This window comes from Symsagittifera roscoffensis, chromosome 4 (genome assembly GCF_963678635.1).
Source record: "Symsagittifera roscoffensis chromosome 4, txSymRosc1.1, whole genome shotgun sequence".
Taxonomy (NCBI): Eukaryota; Metazoa; Xenacoelomorpha; order Acoela; family Convolutidae; genus Symsagittifera; species Symsagittifera roscoffensis.
This window is the reverse complement of record NC_087065.1, coordinates 75,171,064-75,188,703: the sequence shown is the minus strand read 5'-3', so window position 1 is coordinate 75,188,703 and position 17,640 is coordinate 75,171,064. Positions and strand designations below refer to the sequence as shown.

General features: G+C 40.4%; 1 protein-coding gene across 1 annotated transcript in view; it reads right to left on the bottom strand.

Annotated features, from left to right (window-relative positions):
• Positions 1-17,640, bottom strand: part of LOC134843580 (ruvB-like 2) — a 269,223-nt gene that overhangs the window by 227,573 nt on the left and 24,010 nt on the right. The window lies entirely within an intron of this gene.

Below are 17,640 nucleotides of genomic sequence, written 5' to 3'. Positions count from 1 at the left end.
CCACCTGCCTCTCTCTTGCACCTGGCTCCAACTTGCCAGTGTTCAAGACTCCAACCTGCCAGTGTGACTGGATCTGCGTCAACACCCGTATCAAGCTATCCCCTATAATCAGGTGAACCGTACCCTCCGGTATCTTGGGTTGAGTGAAGTATTCAGCCCAGGCCGCGTCATGAAAACAGTCCCTCCTGGCCCGCTGGGCTTCCGTCCAGACCATTCGGTTGTGCCTGTGGTATGCGCCATCCTTATTTTTCTTGTAGCTCGCGATTGTCACACTCCTAACTGAATGGTCCCTCCAAGTAAGAGGTCGCCCTTCCATCACCAAATCTTCACGGGCTTTCGACTGTAACCTATCCTGTAGTACCTTGAGAACCCGACCCGGCTTGGCTGCTACTTGTGGTTGAACTAGGAGTGTACCCTGGGAGCTTGACCTCCATCCATGGTCGTATCGATTGCGTATCCAGACTGTCCACAGAGGGCAACGGCTTGGGTGGTATCCACACCTCCAGCCCCTCGTTCATGTGCACCTGGGCCGCCCGGTCTAAGTTGAACCGACCGCTGGGCCTAGGAACCTCGTCCACCTCCATTCGCGAGGCAGGTCTCGATGCTGTGGCGGCTGGCTCTGTTGTCCGTGTCCTCTTTTCTTTCTGTCTCGCGAGCTCTCGTTGTCTTCTCTGAAGCTTCTCCATCTCCGACTTCAGCTGCTCACAGTTCGCTTCATTCTCGCAAACCCTCTGCTCTTGCCTGTTCTCCGCCCTTATCATGTTGAGATCACGCCACGCCTGATCCCTCTCGAGGATCGCCTGATCTCTTTCCAGGTTCGCCTGGTCCCTCTCGAGCTTCGCGCCATCCCTGTCAAGGTTCGCTTTGTCTTTCTCCCTCTGTGCCCTCTCTAGTTCCCTCTTCAAGCTACTGAGGTCCGGGTATGCTTCCTCCATCTGTTGAGACCGTATCATAGACGACGGCCTGCTCGTGGATTGGGCCGCGAACCCCGCTGGCGGTCTGGCGGGGATTGGAAATTCTCCCGCGCCATATTCCGTGTTATTGCTCAAGCTGGGAATTCTCGCCAAGTCGAATCCCCTCTCGACTCCATCAACGTGGTCCAGGACAATCATCTGGTCTGCTCCTGATTGGATATCTTCTCCGTCGTGTAGCCAACCACCAAAACAGCTTCTGTCGCTGATTACCTGCATTCACCCTGCGCCTCTAACTGCAGGATGGCGTTCAACATCACCGCCATCCTCTCATCGACTTGGGTGTAGTCCAGATTCCTCAAGCGTTTGTATAGTTCATCGAGTGTAGGTCTCTTAAGCGCTGCAGGCATAGATTTCCAAAAGCGATCCGCCATTGTCACAATCTCCAGATGATCTCACGTGTCAACCAACTTGAGAATTACCTTATCAACCAACTTGAGAATTACCTAACCAACCAACTTGAGAAATGTCTTCCTTCAAATGCTGCTGATCGTGAACTTGATCAAGACCTTCTTTTTGTTTTTAATTGAGTGCGGCTAGGTCGTCAACTCAATTTTGCAAATCAATCTGAAAATAAAATGCAGTTTTTAGACCGAGATGTCCTGTGCATAACCTAAGCCCCCCCATCATTGTGTTTAAAACATTATCACACCAATTACTTACCAAAGTAATTCAATTAGTGATTTTTAAGAGCATGCAGATTCATTTCATGTTTTAGCACCATTACTTCTCTAAGATTTAATTGTCATGCCAATCATATTAAAATTTATGCCGCTTTATGCCCCTGACTCGTGCCTTTTTATACCCCCTTTGTACCTAGCTTGAGACCTCCTAGTCCGCCCAAACTCAGGTGATACTCAAGTAGTACTTCTTGTGTAGGTGTACCGTTATCTCCGTTTCTGCAAAGACCACGTGTAGGATAGCGTATAGTTCCCTTGGGTTCAATTTGCCCCTGTTTGGGTCATTGACCGGCATTGAGACCTCCATCGACCATGAAGTCTCTCAGCCTTGTTAGTGCCAACTTCACGTGCTCAGGATCTATCGTGTTCCTTTCATTGATCCTCGTTACCAGAAAGCACAGGTTTTTCCCCGGAACTTGTGAAACTGATGGGGGAAGCGCAGCCATTCCTCCCAACCCCGGTGTCTGCCTAAATAGAAACTCCACGTTCTGATATTCTCTCTTGAAGTCGGCCTCTAGTCTCGATTTGAAGCTCATGTCCGCCGTTATACAGATCGCGCTAGTCCTGTCTGACAAAATTAAGTCACTGTTCGTGATCAGGATGTTATCCGAAATTTCATTGGGTATTTTAAATTTCGTTATGAAACTTCGTCCTATGGTAGGCTCAGCCTCTTCCTCATACAGTTCCAGCTCGCTGGTCTCTCTCACTTCTCTGAGTTTCTTTATCATCAAATTTTCGGTGTTGGTAACTCCTACCTCCACTTCCCGGACAAAAATATTTATCGACGTCTCCGTCGATGATGCTGGGTCTAAATTATCTGGCGGTATTATGAGCCGGCGGTATTTTGTCGGTTGCTGTCCAAACGAATAGGGGATCTTTTGTTTTCACGTGTTTTTCTGCTGACATGTCGACCTGCCGGATGCTTTGCTCATCATCTCCTTTGCTCTTGACACCGCGCATCTATTATAGTATCCTCAAGTTTTTGTTTTCCATCCTTTCTATCTCGCTCTGCTCCAGATCTGTTTCTTGTTCTGGTGTGGAGTAGTCTTCCTGCGGTTAGTGCTCGCAGTCGTTGATGATTTGCCATTCATTGTCGGCTACCAATTCACCCACACTCAATAACTCTTCGCTTAATTCGTCAGGCTGTATCTTGTCAATCAAGAAGTCATCCCCGTACCTCATGCCTGTCCGTTTGCGATTGCCACTCCTTGTTACTGATGTTATCGGCAAGTCTGGTTCCGTACACTTTGGCACCTCGTTTTGCTCTGGATCATTCCAGTCTTCTTCCGCAAAGGATTCCGCATCTGAGTCTGCTTCTATCTTTTCATTATCTTCCATGCTCACGTCCTCGTTACCAACATTCTTTTCTCTGGTGCCTTTTTCGTTCACTTCGCATGCATGCTGGCTGTACCAATAGCTACTCTAATCCCTCTATAATCTGCGGTACGCACCAGTCTTCCGGTGATGGGACATGAGGTTTCAGATTTTCATAATGCGCTACTCGTCCCGTACTCAAGCGGTAGAACCGTGCTGGTGTAATTCCGTTATCATGAACGGTCCACGCCATTTCCTAAGTAGTTTCTCCGTCCCCTTGGGAGGTATGATGTTCTGGAGCACCTAGACGTATTGGCCCACTGCATACGTTTTCGCTTGAAGTATCCTCTCATCGTATTTCTTCCGCTGCCTCATTTTGAGTGCGCTTGAGCAATGTGTGACCTCTTCATCAATCTTTTGTCAGGTCACCCACGAAGGCTTTCCCTTTGTCCGACTGGAATGTCATCGCACAACCATATCGTGACATCCAATGTGTTATCAAGTGTTCGCAAGTCTCCTCCGCTGAGATTATTTGACAGGGCACCGCTTCTGCCAACTTCGTAAAGTGGTCTATTTTGACAAGTATTTGGTTGTATCCCGACTCTGTCATGCAGATCTTCTGGTGGTCTATCTGCACAACCTCGTTGAATTCCGAGCTCTCAACGGACTTGAGTGGGAACTTCATCTTCCGTGGGTCTTTCACCTGTAGGCATGCCAGACACGCGTTCACCCATCTTTCGCAAGCCTTCCTTAACCCCTGCCAATCAAACCTGTGTAGTATTCTCTGTTGCAACCTGTCTATCCCCTGATGCCCCATTTGATCATGCGATCTGAACAACACTTCAGTCTGGTATAACTGTGGTAGTATGATGAGGTTATGATCATGTAGTATCTTCTCCTCATCCTTTCTCCTGCATGCTACCACCCCATCAGCTGTGTGATAGAGTAAATCTTTTCTCTCCTTGTAGAATTGGCTCAAGATCTTGTAGCTGTCTTCTTCCAGATCCCCTTTCTCTTTGGCTCCCGTCCAAATCCATTTGGAGAGGTTGCTTGTCATCTTGTCATTCTTTTGGGCTCGTATTAGATCCGGCAGCCTATATCTCGCCTTGACGTGTTTCTTCAGTGCCATTATCTGACCATTCATTTCTCCGGGACTGTGGATGTCGTCTTTCAGCTTGACGCAAACTATCCTCCTCAAGACCTTCCTGTCATCTTCTGGCACCAGGTCTGTTTTGACATTTGAGTTGCACGATAGCTCCCTGAACGGTTTCCTTCATACTGCAATTTTCTCAATCTCTTCCCCTCCGCACACATCCTGCTGATCCAAATTTTACGTTTCTGACGAAGGATCCGTCTGTAGTTCTCGGTGGCGGTGCCTCAACTTCTCTTCTGCCAATATCATGCATAGACTATCTTGGTTATCGCTGCTCTTCTCTGAGTCTTCATCCCATTCTTCACACTCCCCGGACAATTTTTCTTCTTCAGCATCTTCTTCTGCAGTGGGCCACTCCCCGGACTCTTGACTCAATCCTCCTTCAGCGTGTTCAGTCTCCTCCTTGAATGCCACCTTCTTCTTCCTACCCATAGTCCGCTCAAGAATGTCCTCAGGGATTCTCTCAACCAATGACTGCACCACTCCATCAAGTTTCTTTTCTTTCAAGGAGTCCTCGCTACCATCCGCATCATTCCTTCTCAATATCCTGACTTCTGGTTCCTTTTTACCCTTTTCTTGGACCACGGGTTTATCGTCTGCAAGTTTCTCGAGTAATCATCTCAAGTCATCGCCTATCTCTGTCCTTCCCGTTTCCACTTGATTGAGATCATAGCCTTTTGCCTTTAGTGTCTCCCTCACAATTTTCGACTTGAGCATTAACTCCATTGCCATTAACTCCATTGGCATTGTTTTCTCTGGACGCTCCTTTGGTTATCGGGGTTGATCTTCTATAGGTTTGCCAGACTTGTCGAGCCATCTCGTGAGTGGAAGACTATCATACGTTTCCTTATCCATGAAGGAGAAGCCATCTTTGATTTCTGGCCTGTCTGCCTCCGTCTGTTCCTGTCTCTCGTAGAACTCCGTCTTCTTACTCAAGCTATCGGCATTTTGATGTTTGTCTCTCGTCCTATGCTCAATTATCATGTTGTATCGATTCAGGCGAAATATCCATCTCCCAATGTACCTCTGATCCATTGAGTACGTTTTCAACCAGCTGAGTGCCCTGTTGTCGACGCGTAACTTAAACGGCTCGCTACCTAGGTATGCCCTGTCTTTTTCGACAAAGGTGATCATTGCGAACATTTCTGCTTTAGGCGCCCCGTACTTCATCTGCGTATCACTCAAGACTTTACTCCCGTATGCTATCGGTCTCAAGAATGTCTTCCCGTTCCATTCCTACTCTTGATGTAGAATGCCAGAAATCGGTACTACCGACGCATCCGTGTCCATCACGTACATTCCTTTTTCCGTTGGCATCCCTAGCACCGGTGCTTCACACAGCTCCTTCTTTATTCTCTGGATGACTTCTCTGCTGCATTGTTCCACGTGATTTTTTTGCCTTTGTGCCTCATCAGTTGTTGCATCGGCTACACTTTGTCCGCATAGCCCTTATGGAAATCCCTGTAATGGTTCGCAAAACAGAAGAAGCTCATCAATTGATGATCCGTTTTTGACGATTTCCAGGTTAGAACCGCTTCTACTGCATCTGGGTCTGGTCTGATGCCATGTCTATCCACCATTCTCCCCAGTTATTTGATCGAGTCCTTTAGTATTTAGCACTTTGATGGTTTGCACTTTAGTCCCGATGTCTTCATGCAGGCGAACACCTCGTCTAGTCGCTCGATGTGGTCTTCTAGCGTTGGTGTCGCTATTACCACGTCGTCCACGTAGCACATTACCAGGTTGCCGTTTTTCTTCGTTACACCTAACAGTGCGTGTGCCATCAATCGTTGAAAGGTAGCGGTGGCATTGCTAAGACCAAAGGGCATCCTATTCCATTGAAACAGCTCCAGCTCGCAGGCAAACCCTGTTTTATCCCTGTCTTGCTTCCTCAATGGAACCTTCAAAAAAGCTGATCCTAAATCATGAGTCGTAAAAAATTTTGCAACCCCTAACTTCGAGAGGCTCTCATCAATCCTAGGTATGGGATAGGCATCCTTCGCCGTGACGGAGTTCAGATACCGAAAGTCGAGACAAAACCTCAATTGGTCGCCTTTGTTCTTAGCCATCACAACTCCACACGCCCACGGCGACTTTGATGGTTCTATCATATCATACTCTAATAAGGTCTCTATATATTTTCTACATGCATCCGAATTGTGTGGGGTCATACGCCTCGCCCCCTCCCTGTGCGGTGCCGCCGACTCTTCAGGCTCTATTTCATGTTCAACAAAATTACAACATCCAATGTTTGCCTATGTTTCGAAAAAACGTCCTCATTCCTCTCTAGTACGTCCTTGATGGCTTCGAGCTGTTCGTCCGTTAACTTGCCCCTCAAGTGCTCTATTTATGGTAAAACCGGTTTATCCATTTTTATTTCCTCTAGTTTGGGTCTTTCCGGGAAACTCGAACAGCTCGAAAGTCCTTCGTCTGTCTCTGACTTAAGTGATTTCACAAGACCTGATGTATCTTTTATTTTCTTTAATCTTCTCAAGATACAAATCTTGTCCCTATGATTGGGACAATCAAGAACTTAATTCTCTTTTACATTTTTACTACACAATAAGCAGAATTTTTCAAGAAATGTCATTATCAGAACTAGAAACAGTACATCAACTATGTGAACTTGAAAGAACACAAATTCTACAGAACACACTAGCAGTTCTAAAAATACCATATGCAGGATATTTGGTAGCCGGAAATAGATCAAATTTCATTGATAATGAAGGAAACATTTTATGGTATTTCACTTGTATCAAAAAAGTATCACCTTTATACGTTTTTGTAGATAAACGATGTTATAAAAGAATCCCAATATTCTACAAAAATAGAGTATATTTTGTTGATACACTTTCAAGAAGAACTTATTTTTGAGATGAAAAAATAGCCACATCTTTTTACAATTAAATCCCGACGAAGATAAACACTATCTACTCACACCATATCCAACACTAATGCCACCACTAAAAAAGTTTTCACCTGAAATTATTAAAGCTATTGCCCGAAATCCAAATATCGATTTACAATCGATTGCCATCTATTCGAAATCAGACATACAACACCAAATTCGTACACAACAATTTCATCAACTACTTTCAAAAATGGACACTATACAACGACAATCAATAGGTCAAAATTTACGTAAACTTGCAGAAACAGCAGGATTTTCAGATATTTACACACAAGATTACAGCGGATATTTTAAAAATATTAAAGATTATTTTTATCTAAATGGCAAAAAATATTGACCATAAGATATATTACCAATCAATATTTTTACTTTTGTAAATTTCAAAAACTTTTATCCTTTCTAGGATGGACCTATTACATCTTAGAAAGATTGACTGTATTATACGCAATGTTTAACTTTATTGGATTTATTTTTTCTCTATTAAACGGCATTTATAACACATGCGCAATCCACACACAAGTCAATAGACAAGCAAGCGTAGCACGCATACTTTTTGCAGGATTTTTGGAATACTTTCCACATCTATAAATAAAGTACTTTTAGACGCACAAATAAAAGAATACAATACAAAATTATCAACTACACCAAACACATATGACGAATCACAACACAACACAAACACATTACCCACAGCACCACAACTACCAAGTCTAAATAGAAATCATCCATTATCACTAGTACCACGAAATTTCAGAAATTTAGCACTAGTAAATATTGCAAATGCAAGACCAAATCATATACAAAGCCCAATTCACCACATTGTAACACAACAACCTCAAAATGACGATACATGTGAACAAATAATCGAACAACCATATACAACAACATTTCAATCTCAAAACAATATTTGTTTTAGCCCACGATGAGCCGACAAATTGGATCCCTCTACCGTTCAATTTCCCATCCAGCCAATCTCCAGAACCCAATTCCCATCATCACACTTTTTGCTTTCCCGCCAACTGAATCACCCCATATTAACACATCATCCGATATGGATTCTGACGCTAACTCAGATATCTTAGTTTTTAATACAATTTCCCAATTTAATAATTCAGACATTTTCTCAAACCCCCTTTCGACCCAATCACTCCCAATCCCAAATTGATTCACCCTCTACCATCTCTCGTATTTCCCAAGTAACCCCGACATACTCCCCCTTTACCAATGAGCGATCCAACAACTATTCCCCAGAAACCACGCAAACCTCATCTGAACTAAATAACCTAATAACACTACAACAACGAATACAACACCCTCACACCCTAACCATTCACCAATTATCGTCAACCATAACATCAAAACGCACCTACTCCTACACCCTCTTCAGATTATACCCCTTCTTTAGCCCGATCCTCAATATCAATCCAATCATCATCCACTACCAACCGTGCATATAGAACATTCAAAAGAAAATTCCCTAATCACCCGTTCCCCTCCAAACCCGGAACAGCCCGCGATTATGTAAATCACCCTGATCATACTAATACTCCCGAGTTTCTCCAAATTTTCTTGCCCCTCTTTCCCCAATATACTATTAGTCACTCCAACCCTCACACTGAACAACCCCACTATGTCGATGAGCATGTACTAATCCCCACATTCCACTGGACATCATTTTATTATTTCTCAAACCCACTTTGTATTCCACTAACTAACCCAACTGCAGAACTAAACACCATCAAAGCACTTGAATTGCCTTGGCCACTGCTTGAATCTGAAAATATCATTCGCATATTAGCAAAATTACTAACCACATCAGGTTCAAAACACGGTATTTTCCATCGTGACTTCTTCCCCGATGACTAAGTAAGTATGAATTAAATAATTTAGCACTAATAAGTTCAAAACAAACTTAACCATTTCTTATTAAATGTTTTTCCTTTAGTCTTTAGATCACCATCATCCACAAACAGAAAAAAAAATTGCAAACTCTTCAAAATTATAAACTCTTATTAACAAACCGCAATAAATGATGCATTAAAATTTCTTCTCCACAGTAGTAATTCAATGTATAAATTCTTTTCTCCAATGTAGTAAATCTAAATACAATGAAAATTATTTAATAATATCAATCCCCACAAAGCAGTAAATTTAAAATGTATACAAATGCCAACAGTACTAACTTTTTAATCAATTCACTCGCACACAAATTCTATCCACACTCGCACAGCTCGCCCACGACGAATGCTTAAAATAATGATTTCAAGTTTTAACTTTCACTAATAACAACTCAAACTAGTAATAACAAGTTTCAAACTTTCTTTCAACCCGGTTAGAAAGGAATCATATAATAATCCCAACTAACCAACGCAGCTACTATACACCATAAACCACAAACTAACAGCATGACTAAGAAAAGAAAACCCACGGTACCGAAACCGGATTAAACCAGCTTAAAGAACCGATAAATTATTCTTTTGAAGACTATTGATAAGTCTGAAAAAGAAGGCATAAAACACCAAAAAGTCGAAAGACAAACCCAAACCAAACAAATTGATTTTTGAGAAAAGGACACAACCAAAAAAACAAAAGGAAAAAACCAGTAACAAACACGACATAAAAAGTTAACACGAAACAGGACCCCATAAAAAAACCAGCATGCAATCATACCCTAACTCCTGGCCTAAACCACCAGAAGAGGACGACGTCCTGAGCATGCTTAATAGCCGGCCTAAACCACCGTGCTAGAACACACGCTTTGTGACACACTCCTTATTTTTCATAAGAGGTACGCAAGTGTGAGTAACTCTTTTAAAATAACTGAACTAAAAATAAAAGCTTTTGCAATAAAAACTAATAAAAAATCATAACTAAAAAGAAGAACTAACTAAACATTTATTTATGTAAATTATATATTGCAGTAATATAGATCATACACAATCAAGAAGACTAAGAAGCATCAAGCAGCTAAGACGACCTCATCACACATAACCCACAGAATGGCTGAACACAACTGATATGCCGCTCACAACCACAACTCAACAACTCAAAGAATTTGAAGTACGACTTGACTCCGAAGCAAAGGACTTCATTGAAACAGACCAATGTTCACCTCGATATTCAAGTATAAATACAGATCCGAGTTACAGATCATTCCCTCCAAACTCGAGCTTCACGCCATTCCCAATCCAGATCGAAACACAGTTCTCCACACCGATCAAGAACAGATGATCATAACAAACCATTTGGAAATCAGATTGATTTTGTTGACGGTCTCAGTCATCGTTGAATGACAAAACAGCCTCGATTATTCCAGCTTCCTGGAGTTCATACCTCCAAGGACGGAATAGAGATGATGCTCGCAAAATACAAACGATCATCATCCATCCTCCACTACAGAAAGAAGTCGAAAGAACAAAAACTCTGTAAGCCCCGTATGGGTGGAACCTGATCCAAACTATATATTTTTATTGGTTATAAATTAGATATTTTATCCCTATAAAATATTAAAGACTAACCAATCACACTCCATCTAACTAACTACCCACTTATTTGTAAGTGCTGAAATTACTTGTAATTTCAGCACCAGAGCATATTGAATTTAACTTACAATTTAGTTGACTTTTCCAAGAAACCGAATCTTAACAAAACCAGTATACTCTAGATCTATTGAGACTCAGAGATATAAGAGTAAGATTAAGATCGGTATTAGACTAAGAAGTTGCACGAATTTATCCGGCCGAAAATAAGATAGCGTGACGAGCAGACGGTGTACCTTATCTGAAATTACTCTATGAGTTAGAGATCCATCCCAACTCATAATGGTTGTATGCCTTCTTGGATTTTTTTGGGTATTTCCCTATAAGCTTTTTGTTCAAGGAGTTATAGATACAACAGACACAAAATTTCGTGCAGCTAGTTATAGTTTTGATGGCAGTAGATTCCAATCTGCTGTTCAATTTTTTTTGTTACGTATTAAGCCCTAAATAAATACGCCGCTAAGATTTGTATCTGTGTATCGTCTCTGTGTATTATGTATCTTCTTTGTTTACGACGATACACGATACACGTGTATCGTCTTTGAATCGTTTTCTTTCTTCGAAAAAAGGGGCCGACGTATATCGTCTCTTCCGCAAAAAAGTGTCGTTGTGTACCGCATATGTGAGCCAAGTTTAAGTTAAGAAGATCATGTCGTGAACTTGCATTTTAGTCTTGCGTTTACAAAAGAAAATAGTTTCCCAATATTACCTAGGTCATTAACCTTGAAGCTGCAAATGTTAGGGAGTTTTTTCTGTGCTGTTGTTTTTCTGGTAGTGTCGGGGTTTTTCTTATTGTTTTGACTTTCTTGGTGACTCTCGTTTGAGCTAAGCTGAACCCTCGTATGCGCACAGGTTTTTGTCGTCCCATTTTTGATCATCAATATCGTTTCTTTTAGAGTCTCGATTTTTTGTTTGCCTGGAAGGATATTTTTCTTATATATAATTGTTAAGTTTTTCTGTAAAAAAAACAAGCCGTTAGTCGCTACTCCGTGTTCGCTAGTCATTTTTACGATAATTGCTTGATCTTTTTTTGGTGGTTGCAGTTTCCTAGTCGTCTAATTTGCTTTTTATACTAAATGGCTAAATGGGCAATGGTAAGGGGGTGAATTTTGTTAGTTTTAGGATAGTATTTACTACTTTAATTCGTCAAAACGTTCTAGATTGTGTCGCGCCTGATGACGAGACTTTGAGGCAGTTCACACAACTCCTTCTTTATTCTCTGGATGACCTCTCTGCTGCATTGTTCCACGTGATTTTCTTGCCTTTGTGCCTCATCAGTTGTTGCATCGGCTACACTTTGTCCGCATAGCCCTTATGGAACTCCCTGTAATGGTTCGCAAAACCGAAGAAGCTCATCAGTTGATGATCCGTTTTTGACGATTTCCAGGTTAGAACCGCTTCTACTGCATCTGAGTCTGGTCTGATGCCATGTCTATCCACCATTCTCCCCAGTTATTTGATCGAGTCCTTTAGTATTTAGCACTTTGATGGTTTGCACTTTAGTCCCGATGTCTTCATGCAGGCGAACACCTCGTCTAGTCGCTCGATGTGGTCTTCTAGCGTTGGTGTCGCTATTACCACGTCGTCCACGTAGCACATTACCAGGTTGCCGTTTTTCTTCGTTACACCTAACAGTGCGTGTAACATCAATCGTTGAAAGGTAGCGGTGGCATTGCTAAGACCAAAGGGCATCCTATTCCATTGAAACAGCTCCAGCTCGCAGGCAAACCCTGTTTTATCCCTGTCTTGCTTCCTCAATGGAACCTTCCAAAAAGCTGATCCTAAATCATGAGTCGTAAAAAATTTTGCAACCCCTAACTTCGAGAGGCTCTCATCAATCCTAGGTATGGGATAGGCATCCTTCACCGTGACGGAGTTCAGATACCGAAAGTCGAGACAAAACCTCAATTGGTCGCCTTTGTTCTTAGCCATCACAACTCCACACGCCCACGACGACTTTGATGGTTCTATCATATCATACTCTAATAAGGTCTCTATATATTTTCTACATGCATCTGAATTGTGTGGGGTCATACGCCTCGCCCCCTCCCTGTGCGGTGCCGCCGACTCTTCAGGCTCTATTTCATGTTCAACAAAATTACAACATCCAATGTCTGCCTATGTTTCGAAAAAACGTCCTCAATCCTCTCTAGTACGTCCTTGATGGCTTCGAGCTGTTCGTCCGTTAACTTGCCCCTCAAGTGCTCTATTTATGGTGAAACCGGTTTATTCATTTTTATTTCCTCTAGTTTGGGTCTTTCCGGGAAACTCGAACAGCTCGAAAGTCCTTCGTCTGTCTCTGACTTAAGTGATTTCACAAGACCTGATGTATCTTTTATTTTCTTTAATCTTCTCAAGATACAAATCTTGTCCCTATGATTGGGACAATCAAGAACTTAATTATCTTTTACATTTTTACTACACAATAAGCAGAATTTTTTAAGAAATGTCATTATCAGAACTAGAAACAGTACATCAACTATGTGAACTTGAAAGAACACAAATTCTACAGTCACTAGCACTAGCAGTTCTAAAAATACCATATGCAGGATATTTGGTAGCCGGAAATAGATCAAATTTCATTGATTATGAAGGAAACATTTTATGGTATTTCACTTGTATCAAAAAAGTATCACCTTTATACGTTTTTGTAGATAAACGATGTTATAAAAGAATCCCAATATTCTACAAAAATAAAGTATATTTTGTTGATACACTTTCAAGAAGAACTTATTTTTGAGATCAAAAAATAGCCAAATCTTTTTACAATTAAATCCCGACGAAGATAAATACTATCTACTCACACCATATCCAACACTAATGCCACCACTAAAAAAGTTTTCACCTGAAATTATTAAAGCTATTGCCCGAAATCCAAATATCGATTTACAATCGATTGCCATCTATTCGAAATCAGACATACAACACCAAATTCGTACACAACAATTTCATCAACTACTTTCGAAAATGGACACTATACAACGACAATCAATAGATCAAAATTTACGTAAACTTGCAGAAACAGCAGGATTTTCAGATTTTTACACACAAGATTACAGCGGATATTTTAAAAATTTAAAGATTATTTTTATCTAAATGGCAAAAATATTGACCACAAGATATATTACCAATCAATATTTTTACTTTTGTAAATTTCAAAAACTTTTATCCTTTCTAGGATGGCCCTATTACATCTTAGAAAGATTGACTATATTATACGCAATGTTTAACTTTATTGGATTTATTTTTTCTCTATTAAACGGCATTTATAACACATGCGCAATCCACACACAAGTCAATAGACAAGCAAGCGTAGCACGAATACTTTTTGCAGGATTTTTGGAATACTTTCCCTATCTATAAAAAAAGTACTTTTAGATGCACAAATAAAAGAATACAATACAAAATTATCAACTACACCACACACATATGACAAATCACAACACAACACAAACACATTACCCACAGCACCACAACTACCAAGTCTAAATAGAAATCATCCATTATCACTAGTACCACGAAATTTCAGAAATTTAGCACTAGTAAATATTGCAAATGCAAGACCAAATCATATACAAAGCCCAATTCACCACATTGTAACACAACAATCTCAAAATGACGATACATATGAACAAATAATCGAACAACCACATACAACAACATTTCAATCTCAAAACAATATTTGTTTTAGCCCACGATGAGCCGACAAATTGGATCCCTCTACCGTTCAATTTCCCATCCAGCCAATCTCCAGAACCCAATTCCCATCATCACACTTTTTGCTTTCCCGCCAACTGAATCACCCCATATTAACACATCATCCGATATGGATTCTGACGCTAACTCAGATATCTTAGTTTTTAATACAATTTCCCAATTTAATAATTCAGACATTTTCTCAAACCCCCTTTCGACCCAATCACTCCCAATCCCAAATTGATTCACCCTCTACCATCTCTCGTATTTCCCAAGTAACCCCGACATACTCCCCCTTTACCAATGAGCGATCCAACAACTATTCCCCAGAAACCACGCAAACCTCATCTGAACTAAATAACCTAATAACACTACAACAACGAATACAACACCCTCACACCCTAACCATTCACCAATTATCGTCAACCATAACATCAAAACGCACCTACTCCTACACCCTCTTCAGATTATACCCCTTCTTTAGCCCGATCCTCAATATCAATCCAATCATCATCCACTACCAACCGTGCATATAGAACATTCAAAAGAAAATTCCCTAATCACCCGTTCCCCTCCAAACCCGGAACAGCCCGCGATTATGTAAATCACCCTGATCATACTAATACTCCCGAGTTTCTCCAAATTTTCTTGCCCCTCTTTCCCCAATATACTATTAGTCACTCCAACCCTCACACTGAACAACCCCACTATGTCGATGAGCATGTACTAATCCCCACATTCCACTGGACATCATTTTATTATTTCTCAAACCCACTTTGTATTCCACTAACTAACCCACCCAAACACCCTACATCTTTTTACTAAGCTGAATGGATAAAAAGCACAATCACATCATTTCCGAAGCACTAATCGACATCCAAGCTTATGAATCATTTTCCGATAAGCTTTTTCACTAACCTTCCACTTCCCCACTCCAAAAGAACGCAATCTCCACTGTTCGCACGACATCTGTTGAGAACTAAACAAACGCATACTTACACTTACTATACACTCATGGAAAATCACTTTCATTTACACACACCATCACGACAACCCCACCATCGATTTCAATTCATTAATTCTAAGTACACATCACCATTTTTTCTAAAATTCACCTACTGCATTAAAAATTGTAACTTCCAAGGCATCCTCAGAAATTACGACCCAATAAAATAAATGTATATATTTTGTCCACTCACCAAGACCTTTATTGTAGAAGAATCCCGACCCCTCATTGTCCGGCATGAATATATTCAACCTGTAGAAATCCTAATATTAGAATTCATTCACAATACTAGATATAACCACAAACTTTTTTACTTCATCCAACACACCAATTACGAGTTTTCCATTGGCACTGCAGAACTAAACACCATCAAAGCACTTGAATTGCCTTGGCCACTGCTCGAATCTGAAAATATCATTCGCATATTAGCAAAATTACTAACCACATCAGGTTCAAAACACGGTATTTTCCATCGTGGCTTCTTCCCCGATGACTAAGTAAGTATGAATTAAATAATTTAGCACTAATAAGTTCAAAACAAACTTAACCATTTCTTATTAAATGTTTTTCCTTTAGTCTTTAGATCACCATCATCTACAAACAGAAAAAAAAATTGCAAACTCTTCAAAATTATAAACTCTTATTAACAAACCGCAATAAATGATGCATTAAAATTTCTTCTCCACAGTATTAATTCAATGTATAAATTCTTTTCTCCAATGTAGTAAATCTAAATACAATGAAAATTATTTAATAATATCAATCCCCACAAAGCAGTAAATTTAAAATGTATACAAATGCCAACAGTACTAACTTTTTAATCAATTCACTCGCACACAAATTCTATCCACACTCGCACAGCTCGCCCACGACGAATGCTTAAAATAATGATTTCAAGTTTTAACTTTCACTAATAACAACTCAAACTAGTAATAACAAGTTTCAAACTTTCTTTCAACCCGGTTAGAAAGGAATCATATAATAATCCCAACTAACCAACGCAGCTACTATACACCATAAACCACAAACTAACAGCATGACTAAGAAAAGAAAACCCACGGTACCGAAACCGGATTAAACCAGCTTAAAGAACCGATAAATTATTCTTTTGAAGACTATTGATAAGTCTGAAAAAGAAGGCATAAAACACCAAAAAGTCGAAAGACAAACCCAAACCAAACAAATTGATTTTTGAGAAAAGGACACAACCAAAACAACAAAAGGAAAAAACCAGTAACAAACACGACATAAAAAGTTAACACGAAACAGGACCCCATAAAAAACCAGCATGCAATCATACCCTAACTCCTGGCCTAAACCACCAGAAGAGGACGACGTCCTGAGCATGCTTAATAGCCGGCCTAACCCACCGTGCTAGAACACACGCTTTGTGACACACTCCTTATTTTTCATAAGAGGTACGCAAGTGTGAGTAACTCTTTTAAAATAACTGAACTAAAAATAAAAGCTTTTGCAATAAAAACTAATAAAAAATCATAACTAAAAAGAAGAACTAACTAAACATTTATTTATGTAAATTATATATTGCAGTAATATAGATCATACACAATCAAGAAGACTAAGAAGCATCAAGCAGCTAAGACGACCTCATCACACATAACCCACAGAATGGCTGAACACAACTGATATGCCGCTCACAACCACAACTCAACAACTCAAAGAATTTGAAGTACGACTTGACTCCGAAGCAAAGGACTTCATTGAAACAGACCAATGTTCACCTCGATATTCAAGTATAAATACAGATCCGAGTTACAGATCATTCCCTCCAAACTCGAGCTTCACGCCATTCCCAATCCAGATCGAAACACAGTTCTCCACACCGATCAAGAACAGATGATCATAACAAACCATTTGGAAATCAGATTGATTTTGTTGACGGTCTCAGTCATCGTTGAATGACAAAACAGCCTCGATTATTCCAGCTTCCTGGAGTTCATACCTCCAAGGACGGAATAGAGATGATGCTCGCAAAATACAAACGATCATCATCCATCCTCCACTACAGAAAGAAGTCGAAAGAACAAAAACTCTGTAAGCCCCGTATGGGTGGAACCTGATCCAAACTATATATTTTTATTGGTTATAAATTAGATATTTTATCCCTATAAAATATTAAAGACTAACCAATCACACTCCATCTAACTAACTACCCACTTATTTGTAAGTGCTGAAATTACTTGTAATTTCAGCACCAGAGCATATTGAATTTAACTTACAATTTAGTTGACTTTTCCAAGAAACCGAATCTTAACAAAACCAGTATACTCTAGATCTATTGAGACTCAGAGATATAAGAGTAAGATTAAGATCGGTATTAGACTAAGAAGTTGCACGAATTTATCCGGC